A 19494-nucleotide genomic window follows, 5' to 3' on the forward strand; every position below is an offset into this window, starting at 1 on the left:
ATGGCTCTGAGCACTATGGCACTTAACTGCTGAGGTCATCAGTTCCCTAGAACTCAGAACCACTTAAACCTAACTAACCTAAGGACACCACACACATCCATGCCCGAGGCAGGATTCGAACCTGCGACCATAGCGGTCGCGCGGTTCCAGACTGTAGCGCCTAGAACCGCTCGGCCACTCTGGCCGGCGATGAGACTTTCCCCTGCATCACAGCATCATCATGCAACGACCACAGACTACTGCTCAGCGAATCCACTAGATCACTTAAGCATATAGAAGATAACAGAGGTCGAACACGCTTCCCTGGGACGCTCCTGACGATACCCTTGGTTCTGAAGAACACTCGTCATAGTGAACAACATACTTGGTTCTGTTACTTAAGAAGTCTTCGAGCCACTCCCATTCCTGGGAACCTACTCCGTATGCTTGTATCTTCGTTAACAGTCATCAGTGGGGCAGTATATCAAACGCTTCAGCGAAGTCTAGGAATATGGAATCAGCCTGTTGTCCTTCATCCATGATTCGCAGGATCTCATGCGACAAAAGGGCAAACTGAGTTTCGCACGAGCGATGCTTCCTAAAACCATGTCGATTTTTGGACAGAAGCCTTTCCATCTCAAGCAAACTTCGAACTGAGAATATGTTCAAAGATTCTGCAGGAAGCCAATGTTAAAGATATTCATTTGTTATTCTGCGAATCCGTTATTTTACCGTTCTTACATCCAGTCGCTTGGGACTTTGCGCTAGGCGAAAAACAGATAAATGCAAGTTTATGTATGGGGCGGGGCTATGCTGTTGATTACTCTGTGTAAAACTGAACTGGGATTGCATCAGGACCCGGCGACTTATTTCCTTTCAACTCTTTCAGTTGTTTCTCTAGAGCAGCGATGCTTATTGCTACGTCCTCCGTACGGGAGTCTGTGCGGTGATCGAACGACGGTAAGTTTTTAGGATTCTCCTATACTTCAGTTTTGGAATGAAGAGACGAGAATTTAATTACGAAAAGGCATCCTACTGAAAGTTCTTAAATAATGATACAGATTCTCTTTGCTGTTGAACTTAAGCTGCAGCAATCAACAGTACTCATATCGCCTGTTGCTATAGATTAAGGTAGATGCCATATTAACACATAGTGTCGTCGTGCCTAGGAAATATATATGATAAAACAATTTCTACAGACCATAAACGTTTTCTATGGTTGATTGCGCAGCATAATTGGGTTTATATTTCGTGATTTGGTTCTAGAAAATTACAAAACTCAGTACTGACGGACAACTATTAACGATCAAAAGCTTCAGTCGCTGAAGATCAACCATCGAATTAGAACCTGCGACCTAATTAATATTGTCTTCAGGACTATACAGTGGTGTGCACTTGTTGTACGGGTCAATCACTACAGCAGCAGCAGCTCCTAAGCGGCACAGCAGCACATGCCGATACGGTGTGTAAAGATATATGGGACACAGTAATAAATAGGAAGGCCGTACAACTGCGAGAACACAAAATTGTGACGTCAGTGAGAAGCGTCGAAACTTAACAGCTTTTGACATAAAAACTCGTCGTGTTATGTTCAAATGTGTGTGAAATCTTATGGGACTTAACTGCTAAGGTCATCAGTCCCTACGCTTACACACTACTTGACCTAAATTATCCTAAGGACAAACACATACACCCATGCCCGATGGAGGACTCGAACCTCCGCCGGGATCAGCTGCACAGTCCATGACTGCAGCGCCCTATAGCGCTCGGCTAATCCCGTGCGGCCGTCGTGTAAGTTCCATCCGCAATTTGGTTATGAAGTGTTGCGTATCGAAAAGAGATGGAAATTACACAGCAGAAATGTAGGTTCATATGTTTAAGTTTCCTAAAGGGCATCACTAAGACAATAATGGATCCATTCAATTACGAGACAGGATTTCACAGTTACTAAAATGGCTCTGAGCACTATGGGACTCAACTGCTGTGGTCATCAGTCCCCTAGAACTTAGAACTACTTAAACCCAACTAACCTAAGGACATCACACACATCCATGCCCGAGGCAGGATTCGAACCTGCGACCGTAGCAGTCGCACGGTTCCGGACTGCGCGCCTAGTCGCAGTTACTACCTACCCTGTTCAATGGCACGTTTAGCACATACCTTACAGGATGGTTACAATTAAATTTTCGCTACTTGAGAGGACCAAATGATAGCATGACAGTGAAACTTTGTGAAAACATTTGTAAGGAGATGCGGAAAAGAAATAGCGAATAAACCATAGAAAGAAACAAATTTTAATTTCCTTACAATAGGATAACAGTTGGTAACTGCGTACCATGTTTACGTTCCATGTTACAAACATTGCTCCATGTGACGACAATCTGCTTCCACGACATCCTGGGACCGCTTTAGGAACACCATTTCGCAGAAGTTCGCAGCTCTTTTCGTATGGTGGGCCGTGGAATATTCAGCTGTTGTGACGAATCTGTACACTGCTTGAACATCGCGCATTGCGTCAACCATGAAAACAGTAAGTTCTTCAACGATTTGGGGCCGGCCGCTGTGACCGAACGGTACTAGGCGCTTCAGTACGGAACCACGCTACTGCTACGGTCGCAGGTTAGAATCCTGCCTCGGGCATGGGTGTGTGTGATGTCCTTAGTTTAGTTAGGTTTAAGTAGTTCTAAGTTCTAGGGGACTGATGACCTCCGATGTTAAGTCCCATAGTGCTCACAGCTGTTTGAACCATTTGATTTGAACCATTTGGGTCGAATCTCGCTGTTGGCCTCTTCCAGGAGCGCTTCCCAAATCGCCAGTTGATTCGAGTTTCCGAATCGTGTTCTTCAAACCAGGCGCAGAAAGAAGACCTCTCCGTACTCCTTTAATGTGTCGATATTCGCAAAGAATAGCAGCACCATTACTGTTGATTTGGTAAAACAGCTTTTCAAGCAAAGCCCTTTCTGTACACTTCGTCCAGGCCGTGTTGACTGTCTACATCTGTAACACACCCTGATGCTTGTGTTTCAGTCCTACGTCGCCGTACCAGTAGCAACGCCTAACGGAAGCTCATGACACTATCGCTACTAACAGCGCAAATCCTGCAGGGCACAATGTGCAAATCATTCATCAAGTTGTGTTTCCATACGGTAAATGGTTGTCCCTCTACACCGGCTCAAGTAGCGACAGCTTAATTATAGCCATCCTGCTGTTTGCTAATGTGTGTTTTAGATTATGATATATAGTTTGTGGGATCACTTGGCGTGAATACATTATGATTACTGAACTTTACGGCTCATTTTTAAGGCGTGTCGCAGACATTTCAAAGCTAGTAACATTATCTGGGAAGTAGCTGCGACGAAAAAAGTCAAACCTGCTCCTGTTTCAAAATAACGGATTGATTCAAATGCTGTGCCATGCGTTTTCTGATCTGTCCACCCTACGTATTTTCAGCTGAAGGACCATTCAGAGAGCGACCAGAAGAAAACAAGGGCACGCTGGGGGCAGCAGCATTGCAGGGAAGCACCCATAGCGAATATTTATAAAGCATGTTGCACAAATCCGTCAGAAATTAAAAGACAAAGTTAATATATCTTCACGGAAGATTTGGGTGAAAATAGTGAAAGAAGGGTGTATTATTTTATGTGTATTGATGTATCTGCGCGATTCCACTGTTTAGTGTTTATTGAGACTGATAATCATTTGAAACTGGAGTTTTTAAAAGTAAAAGTAATCAGTTCTGGAAGTTGTACTGATAACAGAAAACAGTGCGGAACAGCCGACTGTGATAGATTGTCTCAGTGTTTTTGTATAATAATATTATTTTCAAATGTGTGAATGTTTTATTAAACAAATGCCGTACTTTTTAAAACGCCCCAGATGTTCATAACACTTCATACTCACGAAAATAACACTTTTTTCAAAGACGTGAGTGGCTTTGTTTACAAATCTCCTAGTTGTAAATTCTATGCACGAAATTAATCGCTTTTGTCTCATTTCCACTTAGTTATACGTATATGTTTACTCTGTTAACTAACCTCATTGAAGTACACTCCTGGAAATTGAAATAAGAACACCGTGAATTCATTGTCCCAGGAAGGGGAAACTTTATTGACACATTCCTGGGGTCAGATACATCACATGATCACACTGACAGAACCACAGGCACATAGACATAGGCAGCAGAGCATGCACAATGTCGGCACTAGTACAGTGTATATCCACCTTTCGCAGCAATGCAGGCTGCTATTCTCCCATGGAGACGATCGTAGAGATGCTGGATGTAGTCCTGTGGAACGGCTTGCCATGCCATTTCCACCTGGCGCCTCAGTTGGACCAGCGTTCGTGCTGGACGTGCAGACCGCGTGAGACGACGCTTCATCCAGTCCCAAACATGCTCAATGGGGGACAGATCCGGAGATCTTGCTGGCCAGGATAGTTGACTTACACCTTCTAGAGCACGTTGGGTGGCACGGGATACATGCGGACGTGCATTGTCCTGTTGGAACAGCAAGTTCCCTTGCCGGTCTAGGAATGGTAGAACGATGGGTTCGATGACGGTTTGGGTGTACCGTGCACTATTCAGTGTCCCCTCGACGATCACCAGTGGTGTACGGCCAGTGTAGGAGATCGCTCCCCACACCATGATGCCGGGTGTTGGCCCTGTGTGCCTCGGTCGTATGCAGTCCTGATTGTGGCGCTCACCTGCACGGCGCCAAACACGCATACGACCATCATTGGCACCAAGGCAGAAGCGACTCTCATCGCTGAAGACGACACGTCTCCATTCGTCCCTCCATTCACGCCTGTCGCGACACCACTGGAGGCGGGCTGCACGATGTTGGGGCGTGAGCGGAAGACGGCCTAACGGTGTGCGGGACCGTAGCCCAGCTTCATGGAGACGGTTGCGAATGGTCCTCGCCGATACCCCAGGAGCAACAGTGTCCCTAATTTGCTGGGAAGTGGCGGTGCGGTCCCCTACGGCACTGCGTAGGATCCTACGGTCTTGGCGTGCATCCGTGCGTCGCTGCGGTCCGGTCCCAGGTCGACGGGCACGTGCACCTTCCGCCGACCACTGGCGACAACATCGATGTACTGTGGAGACCTCACGCCCCACGTGTTGAGCAATTCGGCAGTACGTCCACCCGGCCTCCCGCATGCCCACTATACGCCCTCGCTCAAAGTCCGTCAACTGCACATACGGTTCACGTCCACGCTGTCGGGGCATGCTACCAGTGTTAAAGACTGCGATGGAGCTCCGTATGCCACGGCAAACTGGCTGACACTGACGGCGGCGGTGCACAAATGCTGCGCAGCTAGCGCCATTCGACGGCCAACACCGCGGTTCCTGGTGTGTCCGCTGTGCCGTGCGTGTGACCATTGCTTGTACAGCCCTCTCGCAGTGTCCGGAGCAAGTATGGTGGGTCTGACACACCGGTGTCAATGTGTTCTTATTTCCAGGAGTGTATCAAGTGAAAAACTGCTAATTTTATGAGCCACAAATTTCTTGTGATGTTGACTATTTTATATTACGATCACCGCTTGGTTATGGCGTCATCATACCGTTGTTTGGTACTGTCTCTACGTGATGTTGAAAACATAGTTTTAATTTTGATTCATTTTCTAATTTTTGAATTTATGGTATGGTACCTCGTTTCTTATTCGTTATACAGCAATTACTGCAGGATTTATACAAATACGTGCATCTATTTAACAGTAAAACGGAAATGATAGTACAGTCTTTTCCATTATTCCATATCTAAGCGAAGATTTCAGAGGAACATGGTCCAGCGAGTCGCTAACTGGAGACGCACGGGGTCTATTTTTTGCTTCTGCTCTGAAGGCTATGTGTATTTTGTGACAGACATGCTGTCGCTGAAAATGATTTAAAATATTGCAACTGGCCACTCTTACTAAGTTCAAAAATGGTTCAAATGGCTCTGAGCACTACGAGACTTAACATCTATGGTCATCAGTCCCCTAGAACTTAGAACTACTTAAACCTAACTAACCTAAGGACAGCACACAACACCCAGCCATCACGAGGCAGAGAAAATCCCTGACTCCGCCGGGAATCGAACCCGGGAACCCCAAGTGTAGTAAGCATGAATGCAGTTAGTATATTTAACACCTGCACATTGTAAGTTTTGAAATTATATCTGTGTTATGGCAGGTCATTTATTTCTTAGCATGTTCTCAAGTGTTATAGGTGCGAGCGTGTCGTAATATATGCGACTACTTAACAGCGGACATGAATGTTAAACAGTCGCGTTGCCTCCTAAAGCACTTGAGGATGGCCCTGAAGGCCGGTATTAGCCAGTCCAGTGAAACTAAATAAATACGTTAAGGAACAGACGAGGTCGAGTCATTACATCATCCAAAAAATATACGGCTGTGGTACCCCACATAACGAAAATATTATTCAGTAGTTATTTTAATTAGCCATTTGATATCCACAGCTGAAAGATGTTCTCATCTAGTTTTTTCTCGGCAAAATCTTATTTCATGGTGTCGGTTCCATGACAAGAGCCTACATTAAGTTTAACATCATTGGATTATGTTTAAATTACCCTGGACGTCATAATTATGCAATTGGGGGTGATGAAATCGTTCCGCTACGTGTATTACGTGGTGAGAAGAAAAATTAGTCGACATTAATACTTATCGTCTCTCATCTGTATTACTTAAGAGCCTTGGACGGAATATAGTTACGTACGCTGAAACAACGAAGACAAGCGAACATGAACTTGGTGACATGACAAATCTTTTCTCTCAGGTACAAAGGAAGCACGACAGTGCTCTGGGTGACGGATTTTAATTCGACTTAATGCACAAGTGGTGCTACACGTCTGCTAGAATAATGCCTCCTGGCTAGGTATATACGCGCGTCAAGTCAGCAGCAGGGATTTATTGCGTCTCTTGAGATGCGCGTCTAACTCAGAAATAAGTTTCTTCTTTCTTCTCTGGCTTTCATGTTTCTCACTGTTACACGGCCTGCTCCAACAGGAAAAAGCAGGCCTAATGACTGATGATGAAACACTTTTTTCCGTTATGCTTTTATACTTATATTTAAACACGTTGAATTTCGGTAGGTTCTAGCGGCATGTTCATTTCATTTCTCTCATTTTTTTTTCAGTCACCAGTTTTCTGACTCGTTTAATGCGTTCCGTCACGAATTCCTCTTATGTGCCAACCTGCTCTTCTCGGAGTATCACTTACAACGTACGTCCTCAATTATTAGTTTCATGTTTTCCAATCCTAATCTTTCTCTACAGGTTTCAGCCTCTACAGCTTCTTACTACAACGTAAGTTATTGTGTTATGGTTTAACCGATTTCCTACCCTCCGGTACCTTCTGCTTGTGTTTTCCATATATTCCTTTTCTCACCGATTCTGCGGGGAATCTCCTCATTCCTTACATTATTAGTCCCCCTAATTTTCAAGATTCTTGTGTAGCACGTCTCAAATGCTTCGACTTCGGTTTCCCCACAGTCCATGATTCACTACTATACAATGCTGTGCTCCAAACATCCATTCGCAAAAATTCCTGCTTCAAACTAAGGCCTATATTTGATACTACTAAAATTCGCTTCGTCAGGAATACCCTTTTGCCTGTGCTGCTCTGCTTTATGCCCTTATTTCGTCCGTCATGAGTTCTTTTTCCCTCCACGGCAGTAGAGTTACTTAACTTATCTACTTTGTGGTTACTAATTTTGATGTTGCGTTCTTCCCTATTCTCATTTCTGCTACTTCCCACTACTTTCGTCTTTCTTCCGTGCTCCGCACTCGTTAGACTGTTCATTCCATTCAACAGATCTTGTAAATTTTCTCCACTTTCCCTGACGTTAGAAACGTCATAAACGAATCTTATCACTGATATCCTTTCACCTTGATCTTTAATTCCACAGTTGAACGTTTCCTTTGTTTCTGTCATTGCTTCTTCGATGCACAGACTGAACAGTAGGTGCGAAAGACCATATCTCGTTCTTACACAATTTTTAATCCGAGCACTTCGTTCTTGGTGTACCAACCTTATTGTTCCCTCTTGGTTCTGGTACTTGTTGTATATTTTCTGCCTTTCTCTACAGCTTACAACTACTTTTCTCAGAATTTCGAACAAATTTCACCACTTTACATTGTCGAACGATGTTTCCAGGTCGAGAAACCTAATGAGGGTGTCTTAATTTCTCTTCAGTTTTGTTTCCCTTATCAAGTGCAACGTCAGGACTGCCTCTGGCGCCTTTACCTTACCTAAAGCAAAACTGCTCACCGTCTGACTGATCATCAGTTTTCTTTCTTGTAAAATATGTGAAAAACGAAGTTCATGTGAAGTTTTGGTAATGCCGTTTGCGTTTTGTCTTGTTATTTTACCGACGTTACATAATTTGTGCCGTCTTTCTAAATTTGAAAAGTGAACTTGATGACATAACTTTAGATCTTTAGTATTTCTTTTCTACATCCAATCCTTGGAAGCCACGTCACGCTTTGTGGCCGAGGGTACTTTGGATACCACCTTACTTCTCCCTTTGTCCTGGGTCATTCGCGAATAGTACATTGGACGAACAGTTGTTGCTAATACCCCAACAGATCATTAATTTCTCGTCGTTGCCATTTCGTGAAACGTTTGTGGGACGTAGTAATATGATGCCTAACCTATTTTTGAACGCATTCTTTCGAAATTTCAGCTGTCAACATCTCCTTGAAGCACAACGCCTCTCTTGTGTCTGCTATTTGAGTTTCGTGAATATCTCTGCAACATTTACGTGCTTAATAAACTGTCCCGTGAACATCCACACCGGTCTTCGTTGGATCTTCTCTATATCTCCACTAAACCTAGGTAAAAGTCAGAGACTGAAGAATAGTTCCTAGTAAGGTCGAACGAGTGTTTGATATGCTACTTGTTTCATGGATAAGTTACATTTCGTCAATATTTTTCCTGTAAAGCTCAGCTTGGGATCCACAATTCCTAAAGCTAATTTTATGTGAACGTTCCACTTTAGGATACTCCGGGAGGTCATATCCAGACATTTTATGGTTGTTACTGTCTGCAGTGATTTATTGTAAGCCAACGGCGTTTTCGAACGTTAATGGATCGCAGTTCCTATTAACACGGAATTAGTTTCAACCAATTAAAATCACGGCCAGTTGCCAGTCCCTCCACCAATTATCGAACCTTTTCGAATTCAAGCTGCGAACTGTGTTCAGGTAGAACCGGAAAGAACGCACAGCATTTCACAGAGTATTCATAATACACGAGGCCTGTTCATAAAAGACCAGACTCAATTCTAACAAGTACGGGGAGGCAGCCTGTTCGCCCCTAAGATGGAAAAGACTCATTGTTGGTACGTGGTCGGTGAAAGCACAGAGGTGGTGTTGTTATGTTAATAACCTGATTTAAATTCAAAATTTCTTCGCAATGTTTCAACGAGAGAGGATTCGTGTCGCTGTTGATGTCGAGCGGGTATCAGATGGGGACATTACACATTTCGACTTCCTCTGGTGTTCGGGGTGGATTAAGTTACATGTCGGAACCAAGTTTCACTTGTGCCCTTATTTCAACCCCATTCTCATCCAGAAAAGCTCAACCTAACCCTACATTTTTCAGGCGCTCTTCAAAATCATCTCGAAGGTACAGACAGAAACCTATAACTTCATAGCATGCCAGCGAAAGCCAGCGGAAAATCGCCTCTCCATCGAATTAGGGAAGAAATTTGTGAGTGGCTATGCGATGGTGTGGGTCTTGGGCTAGTGGTAACGAGGGTTCGTCCAAGGTTTGAAAAATGCGACAAAAGGGTTACGGGTGATGTATAGTGACAGTATTTAAAAGCCAAATGTCTAATGAGAAATATAATTGGTACTTTACCAGTGCACCTTTTTTGTCATTTGTCCATATGTTAGGTTTTTACATATTAATTCCAGTTACTTTAGATCTCTCTCTGCTTGTGATGCATTCCTGTCATTGCTATGCAGACTTCGATATTTCTCCTATTTCATGTCGATAGAGCATTTCTTATGCGGACTGTCTACCTCGACTTACATCTATCCCATCACAAGCAATACGCTGTAAATTTTTAATCCCTGACTTTGTTGTGAGTCTGTCGTCTCGGAATCCTTGAAATATTATTTGTACTCCGTCGTCATTTTGACACTAAGCAGTTCCATCTGACGTTATGAAAATATGCATGCCACAGTGTCATCCGTTTTGATTTCGTACTCTCCTTTCAATATTTTTGTGCTGCTGGTGTCTGGGAGGAAGAAGGAAGGAATATTAGGTTCAACATTCCGTCAACGTCGAGGTCATTAGAGACGGAGGAAGCCCAAACTCGCAATATTTCAAGGATGGGGAACAAAACCGGCCGCATTCTTTCAAAGGAATCAGAAGCATTTGACTGAAGCTGTTTAGGGCATCACAGAAAACCTACATCTGGGTCTCCGAACGCGGATCTGAACCTTGCCCTCCGGAATGCCAGTCCAACACTGCGCCTCCTTAGTTGGTTCATTCTTAAGGGTACTGCTGTATATTTATTGTTGATTGTTTAGTATTTGTAATAGATTATTTAGTATTATTTTGTATTTGTATATCGTGTTTGCTTCTTAATCTTGTGTTTCAGTTTTTATAACTGGAATTGATTTGCATGTACATGTGATGGTTACAGTATTGTGCGGAATTATATTAGGTATGTGTCTGTGTTAAAGAAGCAAATTGTAATTAAAATACGAAAAAAACTCAGTATTTTTGTGGCTGCTATCCACTATTTAGTGGATCCATTTTTAAACATGCCGTTTTTCTATAGCAGGCGCAACAATCTTGATTTTTTTCGTATTATGATTAAAACTGCATTCTGTAACAAAGGATCCTTTCAATTACAGTTTCAAATGATATTGTAAGCTATCACACGCACACACAAAACAGTTACAGCAATAAAAACCTGAAGCACAAGATGAAAGATAAATAAGATAAATAAAGGATTAAAGAGACTGCAAGTTACTACATTCCATTTTAAGATTCGTACAGCTATCTTCAATTGTAATTCTTCATAATTTGGAGCAATTTTGTTTCTTTTCCACAGTTAGTGTCTGGGTTTGGTGCAGGTACCTGAGGTGAAGTTCTAGTTGATGAATAATGGACTGGAGGGCTGCAGTACAGACATGGTAGAGTATCTCGTCCCGAAATAAAACTGAAACTACTGCTCTCAGCTGGGTTCTTTTGCATCTGTGTAATATCTTATCATGCTGCATTTCTGAGATGAATTTTAGCTCGCGGTACGAAGAAATCCGGAGGAGATCGGGCTGTGCATCTGCAGCCTACATTCCTTGTGTTTTTGCTACACTTCGCAATCTGCGATGTCGCCTGGCTCGTGCTGGCACACTCCGCCATGTCATGCTCTTTTGTTTCGAAAGCGCACCGCTCCTTCTACGCTATGCATATTCAAGTTACCTAGCTCTCCAAGATTACGTTCCCGTGCAACAGATGTGGTGAGTGGAAGGAGCAAATAGACTTAAGGGACGGAAAGTGAGGCCCCATTCCCTTATTCGTAAAGGCTATGGTATTTAATACCATCGCATTTTGTACAGTTACTGTGTAAGACAGGGTAATTAAGATAACTGTGTTTTTAAGAATAATTATTTGTTCATCTAACCTTTTGTTAACCATTCTCAGATCTAGTTTTTTAATGTTGACATCGAACTTTGACACGAATCAGATCTTTTTGTGTTACATCGAAGAATGCGTGCTGTCTTATTTTCTGGTTAATCGTCTGACACATGTTGCATTATCAGATCAACTGAACTTAGCAATGGCTATAACCCTGACATTGTCGACAAGATCCGTAACAAGAAACAAATAATCCACGTCTTTCCCACAATAGAGCCCTTTGTAGTAACAGCCATAGCTGGAAATAAGAAAGATATCCAAAACGCTAGCGTATAACGTAAAACATTCCAGCTACTTCATTTTGTACAAGAGGTAGAGCAGTTTACATCTCAATAGCAAAGATAGAAAGGAATAACTGACTTTTCAAAATCACTTGTGCTGATGGTAACAAATTGCATATTGCATAAACAGGCAGAGCTGTAGCAGCTAGGCTGACTCAGCATCAAGGCAGCTGGAGATTATGAAAGTTAGACCCTTCATTTACTGAACATATTTTGTGGTAAAGAGACAATACATATGGCCAATAAACGAAATAAAAATTAGCGTATTTGCAGAATTTGAAGACAAGAGGCATCTAGCATAAAATTCTCACTTGGTTGTAAGTGAACAGTTACACGTGAGCACATTCCCATTCTTAAACTTCACATTACCCAATCAACCGATTTTACACAACCTGACGTCAACTCCAGTGATCGCATTGATCGCTGCATAGTACAAAACATATTGCTCTGTATTTAGCTTTTGTTTCCCTTATCCATATGAGCTTGCGTCTGTTGTAGTCTTCTTCTTATTGGAATGACCAAACGTACTTCACTAAGTTTAATTTTTATACATTCTATGGGGGCATTAGTATATGGGTTGGGATATATATGATCTTGCTAATATTATCTATGCTATGTGCTCGCTTACCTCTGCGACAATGATTTCACTTCTCTTATATTGCGTTGTACAAACTATAATGCTGTGTGTGTTTTTTATGTACTGATTTAGCAACATTTATATTGTAAACTGTAATTTAATACTTCTGTGCTGCTACAATGGTACTAAAATACCGTCATCTTGCACAATTTATAACAAGAAATTTCTTCCTAATGTAAAAACAACACTAATACTTACCTGCCAAAGTCTATGCAACATTAGCAGGTAGAATCCATGTCTTACTGGCACTGAAACATGTCTCACTTATAACTGCATTTCAGCCACTCTCACCTTCTTTCCCACACAGCTGAACCAAAATAAGTGACTAACTGTTGCCTTCTATTCGAAGCGCTTTGAGTGGATATTTCCTAGCCATGACATTTTCTTCCCTAGTTTCTTACTCATTGACGTCCCTTACGAATGCTAGAAAGCTGTTACCTGATGACATAATAACAAGCCGAAACTGGTGTGAAATAAGCAAACAGTAGGGAAACAAAATGCAGATTCTTTGCTTGCAAACCTTAAATAGAAATTTGCTCCGCCAAGATGTGACGGAAAAAAGCCAACGCACGAGGGTTTTTCGGAAAGTGAGTTCCGATAGTTACGAAATGGAAACCACTGTGAACATCTGATTAAGCTTTGCACATATGCCTTAGGCAGTGTCTGTAGTATGCCCGTCGATCACGTCACGTCGCTCTTCTCATTTATGAGCGCACGATGAGCACGCAAGGATGCCTACATAATAGTGTCTCCTGCCAAGTATGAAGGCCTGGTGACAGATTTCGCCTGATGTCATGCAGACCAAATAGTATAACTATCATACGGTTCCTTCTTCTTGACAATTCTTGCCCGTATTCTGCAGAGGCAGTGAAGATGCTCCTCCACCGTTTTCTACGGGAAGTGGTTAATCACCCACAATACATTCCGTAGTTGGCTCCCGCTAAGTTTTATCTCTGCTCACATGAACTGCTGGCTATGAAGTCAACGTTTTGACAGAGACAAGGAGCTGTAAATGAGAGTAGAAAATTGGCGGAAAACACAGGCGATGCCCTCTACGACGAGGGTATTAGGAAGTTGGTACAATGCTACGATGAATGTTTAAGTCGGAGCGGTGACTACGTAGAGAAGTGGCTGTAAGGTGTACCTAACTGTTACAAATAAAAAGTTTTTGATTTTCACAGCAGTTTTCATTTGGTGATCGATCGGAACTTACTTTTCGAATAGCCCTCGTATATGCAGTATCAGCCAAGAAAAGTGAAGCACAAGAGCTGGAGGGTGTGTGATGTTATTGTAGTGATTATAACATCGAATAAGTTTTCTAGAAAAAAAAAGAAAAAAAAGAATTTGCCAATACGAGATCAGTAAGGCACTGAACTCAATCTGGCCTGGATAAATACACTTTTTCCGTTTGGGAGGGTCTCACGAAGCCGATGTATCCACATTTGTTGTAACAAGTCCTTGATGTACTGGAAACCAGCGCTAGGACAGAATTGTCGGAGCCGGGCCCACACATGATCTTTCGAAGACAGATCTGGGGACCTTGCTGGCCGTGGGAGTATCTCACCGTCATGCAGAGACATGTGCCACGAGTGAACGATCATTGTCCTGTTGAAAAATGGTACCACGATAGTGTTGCATGAGAGGTGACATTTGAGGCGGCAGGATATTCCTGACCATTATCAGCCATGACTTAATGTCGGAGCCAACGGCTACCTGCACCTTGATGCCACGATTAGCACCGCTATGTCCCTCTAAAACAATGGAAGAATGGGACTTCTTCCAAAGCACCCGTCGTACCCGCCGCCAACAGTCATACGGCCTGGTGGAACTTCGCGATTCATCGCTGAACACAGTGCGACGCCATTCATCGGCAGTCCATGCTTCACGGTTGCGGCAACACTCCAAATGTAGTTTACGCATCTGTCGTTAACTGCGCAGTCGAACTGCTGCTAGCCCCTTACTAATGGTGTAGGATCACACGGAATGTTTCAGGGACTCCATTACTTGTACTCGGATGGCAGGAGATGTGTGTGGTGCAGTACAGCTCTCTTCCAAAGTGGTGGTCAGCCCTGTTCGACTGAGATTTCTCCTACTCTCTTATATTCCGAATATCGTCGATTAGTGTTTATACAAACGAAAATGAATACGTTGAAACACGTATGTTTTGTAGCAGCGATGGCGAGGCATGACACAATCTCTGACCAGAGAGTTATTTAACGTTGCTAGTCTGCGCTTGACCGCGCGAGAGTTCAGTTGCATATAGGGAGTCGGTAGTTGCGGTCGAGTTGCGAGAAAGTTGTTGTACGTAGCGGGTCGCGAGAGCATGTAGTTCATCAGTGCTAGTTGCGGGTAGATTCGCGAGTGGGACGCAGTCCGCGGGCGTCGACATGGGTCTCTGGTCAAGATGCTAAATGAGGTATATTGTTAAATAAGGTAACGAAGCTGCATTGCGCACATCAGATAATGTAATGTATATTTATTGTAATTAATTTTCAAGAAGTGCCCCAATAATAATTTTGTTTTCAAAGCATTTTTTAACAAAAGAGCTATTTAATTGAAAGAATATTTCCCTTGCATTTCCTTAAACAAAAGTTTCAGTTAAATTCAAAGAATATTTGCGATGCATTTCCTCCAAGTTATGGCGAAAAATAAGAGCAGATGCAATTTTACTGAGGTAAGAACAGGGCCTAAGATCGACATTTCGGTCTATTTGCGTTTTCATTGTCACTGAGATTTCATTTTTTTTTAATTGACTTTCATTTTTGTTGGCAGCTTACATTTGGCTCAGATTGCTATTCCTCATTTAATTGTCATTGTCAATAAATTATTTTATTTGCTGGGAGGTTACACTAGGTTCTATTCTCATTAACATTTAAATATTGCCTTTCGAAATTTTGCAGGGAGGTTACACTTAGATCTATGTCCATTTAGATTTGAATAAAGATTACCAAGCTTTTCTGTGGGCAGGTTACATTTGGTTCTATTCCGATTAACATTCAATTATTGTCTTTTCAAATTTCTCTGGGGAGGTTACAATGTAAATGCTTAAGATAATGACGTCAATTTCGTGAGTTTGAAAGTCTTTTAATTCGTACTATATATTAATAATACTTTGCTAAGTATCGTTTATTATACAAAGAGGTTCTACACAGACAACCATTATAATATTAGAAGCGAAATATAACGAATAGCAGTACTGCAAACTATACTGTAGGAATTTTCTACTTCTTTGTGCTTGAATGTATTTAAAAAGTGTTTTGTTGTGTGTGTGGTTGTGCGTATTTCGTCGAAGTGTACTAGACTACAATTTTGTTCGGTGTGTTTTTGAATATAATTAGTATAATTATTTTACACGACACTGCAATTTGATCGTTAGTGTTTAGTGCCATTATTAACTATTTAGGTAAAGTTATTTCCAACATTCTTCCAAATTATTGCATTAGGACTGCAAGTATTTCAAATCTTTAACTATCATTTTGTTTAGATCACGCAAAATAAGTTTGCCTCTTGTATGTGGCAATTAATTTTTCGGTGCACCTGAATCTATGCTTTACATAGCTGCGTATGTCCTGAAAATCAGCTAGTTTATTAACAGGGTTTCTCTTATTGTACTGGTGACCTGCTGAACTGTGATTTCGAAGATTTGGTTTAGCTTTTCAAAATGTAACTGGTATGTTACTCTATCGCTGTTGCACCTGATTTGAACTAGATTCTACATTTTAACAAAATTTCGAACTTTACGTATGATGGTGGATAAAATTATCTGTTCGATAATTTCCCCTCCAGTATGTTACTACACGGAACCGACAGCCTTAGTTTAGGATATATTAGGCGCACGTCAGCTCTGTCAGCTGAATGACCTCATTAAGTGGGTAGGTTATAAGATTACATAACATATTTTTTTGTAACGTATTGCCTGTTGTCTTTGCTTCGGGATCTCCGGCCGATGTTCATTTAATGACTTTCCTAATGCTTCGCCAGCGCTACTGAATGGTATTGTTAATGCTGTCAGCGCCGAAGTGTGAATCTTTGACGATGCCAGCACTTGGGCTGGCGAAAAGTCAGAACAAGTGGCCTCAACAACTTTTTAATATCACTTCTGTGTCACAAGACAGCTATTCAAAAAAGAACAGTGCCACGACCAGCGGGGTCTGCGTAGTATCTTTCTGGAATCAGTGCGGCAGCGGGACTGACCTGCGGGATCTTGAACAGCCTCAGCAGGTTGGCCACCTGGATGGACGTGACGCTGGAAGCTGCTCCCACCACGCCAGAGATCACCTTGCGGACCGCAGTCTTGTTGCAGTGGTATTCCGCGCCGTCGATATTGCTGATGGAACCTGCAAACAGAGCAGATCCGATGTCTCAGTAACGTGAGGATGAAAAAGACACACATCAACAGAAGTGCTGCATCCCCAATACAAAAAAATGGTTCAAATGGCTCTAAGCCCTATGGAACTTAACGTCTGAGGTCATCAGTCTCTTAGACTTAGAACTACTTCAACCTAACTAACCTAAAGACATCACACACATCATTCCCGAGGCAGGATTCGAACCTGCGACCGTAGCAGCAGTGCGGTTCCGGACTGAAGCACCTAGAATCTCTCGGCCACAGCGGCCGGAATCGCCAATACCTAGTGTAGGTGGGCTGTTACTGTGACCATTCCTGCACCGATCGGAAAGTCACCGCTGAACATACATACAGGTACCATGAGCGCTACCTACGGGTAGAACGCCGGACCCGAATGGATAGCAACTGGAAGAAAAGCGTCAGTAACGACGCATTGGACACGTCTACGGAACAGTACGGCGAACATGCATCATCCCAGGAAGGGCAATAGTGGCCGATGACAGAGTCCACATCATCACGCTACACGCAGAAGGTTTGTCAACCACAGAAGTTGCTCGATGTTTGCACCGGAGTCGAAGTGATGTGGTGTGGACATGGCGTTGGTTCCATTTCACCGATAGCGTTGATGGCTTACATCACCCAGGCATTTCACGTTCGACAGGTGCTCAGGATGATCGATATCTACGATTCTTGGCTCAAAGGAAGCGTGGGCTTAGTGCTCCAGAACTGAACTCGGCGTTCGAATAAGCAGCTACAAGGACATTGGCCATCGCACAAACTGAGGAGACGAATCCGTGATACTAATCTTCATTCGCGATGACCACGACGAACATCACGTCGTACACGACTACATCTTGGACTCCGTTACAGATGGACAAGAACTGATGCAGAATGGACACCTCAGGATAGTCATTAGGTTTTTTTACCGACGAAATCAGGATCTGTCTGCGTTAATAACTGAAGCCGATGAGTTTGAAGACGACTCGGAAATATCGATCGCCTCCAACACTATATCCCACATGTGCAACAAGTGACGGAATAATGTTCCTGGGGTGGCGTGAGGTGGGGCCATCGTACACTTTTCGCGGTTCTTGAGGACACACTTATTGCTCTACGGTACAGGGACGAGATTCTGTAGCTAATAATGGTGCCATATCGCCAACATTCTCTTGAAGATTTCATCTTGATGGATGATAAGTGCTCATTGTGCCGTTCTCGTGAATACGTTCCTTCAGCATTACCGGAGTGGAGTGACTTGCATTTTACCCAGACATGAAACCAATCAAATATGTGTGGGATAGATTGAAACGAGGTGTTTTTGGACGTCGACAACGGCCACGTACTCCGCGCGAGTTACGCAGAATTACTACTGGAGAGTGTGACAATTTGAACGAGGGCTGGATTAATGATATAATCTATGGTATATCACGTGTTAAAAAGGTTGTAAGGCAAGTTTCAGTCTTGTAACCAGTTCTGTTTAACATATATGCGAAGAAGCAATAAAACAATTAAAAAAACACAAAAGTGTCTAGAAAAACCAAGAGAGAGATGGGTAAGAAGGCTAATCACTGCAGGAAACTGTAAAATCTGACCGAAGTAAAGGAAGCCTTCAGGTGTGGAGCTCTACATGATATTAGACAGGTGTATCATTTTCTTTGGCTATTCAGTGTGATATATATATATATATATATATCACACTCTTAAGAAAGAATGATAGATTTACACAGCAAAATACACACACACACACAAGTAAACACACACACACGAGTGAAAAATATCAAACCACACACACAACACAAACAAAAGATGACAGATAAACACACAGCAACAGTTGGCAACTCTACGCACCGAAAATACACATATGTAGATCACAAAATGGAAACTGCAAGTGGTATGTGCGATGTATTGAATCAAATTTGGGAGAAAGAACGCCGGAAACCGGCCAGCTGAAAATGCAAACTAACGAATACATATCCAGGACCACACGCATGAGTTAACAGTGCTGGAAATTTCACATCACGAAATTTGTGCTATAAAAGTTGATTCTAACTTAAAAAACACGATCAAAACACGACAGAATGTAAAATAATACCACATAATACTTTTATTATATCTGTCGAAAGAAATATGTATTGCAGGCCACTGAAGATGCCTCACAAATACATGAAGCGAAACTCGTATGGTAATAAACAACCGGTCTTAAATTAGTTGAATAGAAGGAACATACCTCCGCGAATTTGATGTAAATAGTTGACACGGCACTATTCTTTATACAGACTGTGTTGTGGTATCGTATCGTAAGCCTCAAGAGCTGTCTCCATTAACTATATGTTCATTTCACCAGGACCGGATGGTTTTTCGTTTTAGATATGCTTCATAGTGTTGCAGGTTTCTTACGATGTTATCCGTCGTGTTCATGAATTTTTGTCCTCTTGCATCACATTTAACTTTCCTTATGTGAATTCGTTTCTGCTCTTCATCACCAAGGCTTGGTAGTTCTTTTCCTATTCCGTCACGGTTATTAGAGCAATTTCAGCACAGGTTTTGTTTTCACCTCTCTTCTTCAGTTTCTTCCACGTTCTTCCTGTAATAGTAGTACC

At 42.5% G+C, this 19494-nt stretch overlaps 1 protein-coding gene across 1 annotated transcript in view; it reads right to left on the reverse strand.

Annotated features, from left to right (window-relative positions):
* Positions 1-16879, reverse strand: part of LOC126474016 (metabotropic glutamate receptor 4-like) — an 873060-nt gene extending 856181 nt beyond the window's left edge. The window contains exon 1 of the mRNA XM_050101416.1: positions 16741-16879. The gene's annotated coding sequence lies outside the window, so the exon portion shown is untranslated. The remainder of the gene's footprint in view (positions 1-16740) is intronic.
* Positions 16880-19494: the final 2615 nt, after the last annotated feature.

Source organism: Schistocerca serialis, chromosome 4, assembly GCF_023864345.2.
Source record: "Schistocerca serialis cubense isolate TAMUIC-IGC-003099 chromosome 4, iqSchSeri2.2, whole genome shotgun sequence".
Taxonomy (NCBI): Eukaryota; Metazoa; Arthropoda; class Insecta; order Orthoptera; family Acrididae; genus Schistocerca; species Schistocerca serialis.